This window comes from Triticum aestivum, chromosome 4A (assembly GCF_018294505.1).
Source record: "Triticum aestivum cultivar Chinese Spring chromosome 4A, IWGSC CS RefSeq v2.1, whole genome shotgun sequence".
Taxonomy (NCBI): domain Eukaryota; kingdom Viridiplantae; phylum Streptophyta; class Magnoliopsida; order Poales; family Poaceae; genus Triticum; species Triticum aestivum.
Genome location: NC_057803.1, coordinates 689447137 through 689449185, shown reverse-complemented (window position 1 = coordinate 689449185; position 2049 = coordinate 689447137). Strand labels below are relative to the sequence as shown.

The 2049-nt window shown below is 45.5% G+C and overlaps 1 non-coding gene across 1 annotated transcript; it reads right to left on the bottom strand.

Moving 5' to 3' along the window:
- Positions 1 to 1412: 1412 nt before the first annotated feature.
- On the bottom strand, positions 1413 to 1488 carry LOC123088870 (small nucleolar RNA SNORD36). The gene has a single exon (XR_006442136.1). It is a non-coding gene; the product is annotated as a small nucleolar RNA SNORD36 (small nucleolar RNA).
- Positions 1489 to 2049: the final 561 nt, after the last annotated feature.

Below are 2049 nucleotides of genomic sequence, written 5' to 3'. Positions count from 1 at the left end.
CGAAGTTTATGTCAATGGTACGGACATAAGCGCTATCTTTGCTGGAGCGGAGGCAACGCTCATTGTGTGCGGTCGGCCATGGTGAAGCCGTCTTTGTGCCATGCAGCTAGAGAAAATGAAGGCGTACGTGGCATCGGAAGTCCATGAAGAAACAACATATACAAGTGCAACTGTTGTGGATGCTGATGCAAAGGCGGACGCGGATGCTACTCAAGCGTACGGGGAGCTAGAAGTCCATCAAGAAGGAAGTAGTACAGATAACGTGATGTCCGACAAACAAGCGGCTTGTGTTGCCCTACAGAGCAGCAGCAATACGCCATATTGTGAGGCGGCTGGAGGAACGGTCTGCCCAGCAAGAAGCAATGCAACGGGAGGGCTCGACCCACGTGTGGGGGATGTGCCTAGCCCTGGGTGCAGCAGCATGAGCTTACCTGTAGGGAGGGTTGGCTAGCTCACATGGTGGACTTGGACAACCACCAAATCAGAAGAGCAAGCCACAAAACTTACTAGAGGCCTTGTATGGCAGCCCATGGAGCGAGGAACTTGAGAGCCCAGCAGGTGGTGGCCCAAGTGTAAGGTCAGGAAGCTCATCCCGGGATGGAATTTTTGCTTCGCCAAAAGAAATGCGCGCAGCAGAAAACAACAGGTCACCTCCCATGGCAATGGACGAGAGGACAAAACCACCTATTCCGATCCTTCTACATCCGGTGTTGGACATGCATCCGGAAGAAGGATTTCAGACAATAGACCCGTAAAAGATGAAACTGCGTGCGAGACTGTCTAGTAAGTGCGAAGGAACCGGCAGAATTTGCGGATGCAAATACAGAATTTGTGTAATCAGTGATATAGTTGTGTTTTGAGTGACCTCAGTTTGCACACAACAAAATTTCCATTTCCATACTATCACGAAACAAAGGAAACGACCTATGCACACAAGCACAAACACAACTAATAGGGACAACATTGGAAGATGTTATGTGCTCTCTGAAAACGCTACCAAATCTGACAATAAATCAATAGTGAGCCCTGTATGAAGATCCAATCCAGCACAAACACCAGAGCAACGAAAATTGAAGAAATATGTGGTCTCAGAATCACGATGTGAGAAACCTAGTCATACAAAACCCACTTCTCATAATACAAAGTTTCAAAAATGTCCTGCAAAAAGATCAAAGACGATGGGGAAGCATAACGAATGGTTGGTAGTGCTCAATTCGACCTCGACGCCTGGCTCCATGTGATCTGCTTGACGATGTCTGGCGAGCTGAGGAGGTCGATCACCCTCTTGTGCACCCGCGTCCCAAACCAACCTCAGGTGTTGCTGCATGTTTTACCAAAATAATAACTTGAAGCAAAGAATCACAACAATAAACTGTTCATAGGTTGCACAAGCAGTTGAAGATCTGGAAGGTTGAGAATTAGTTTTAAAAAGCTCGATTTTGAAACATGAAATGTATCAGAATCATCACATGGAATCATCATCTCCTCAACCCAACTGCTATGTAGAATAACCTATTAGTAAAATCAAATGTTAAATTGAGAACCATATGGTACTAAATGGTGTCGAAACAGTGAAGCTTGCACATAGATAGCACAGCTCTGAACGGAAATGCTTGGAAATGTAATTCTCAGCGAAATGAAACAATTCAGCTACACATCTCAACACAAGATCCTACATAGAGAGTGCCTGCCAATAGTATAGAAGATTGATGATCTGTGTTGTTGTATTATGTGTTAATAACGCTGTGGAAGCTTAATTACAGTGAGTTTATAACCAATACTACTAGTGTACTACTACGCGAAACAGCTAGCAGGAACAAGTGGGCGCAGGGCATAATGAAAGAAAGAAAAAATAACAAGATCATACAAGTGGGCTCATCAGCTGACTTTTACACTAGCTAGCTTCAGCCAAAGATCCAAGAAGCACCACAATTCACATCACATATTCATACTCCTTCCTGGAGATGGGTTGGAGTCCACAGACGAGTACAGCCAGGCATGCCAGTCTGGGGAAGCCCAGGATGCAGCGACACATCGAGAACGCGGAAC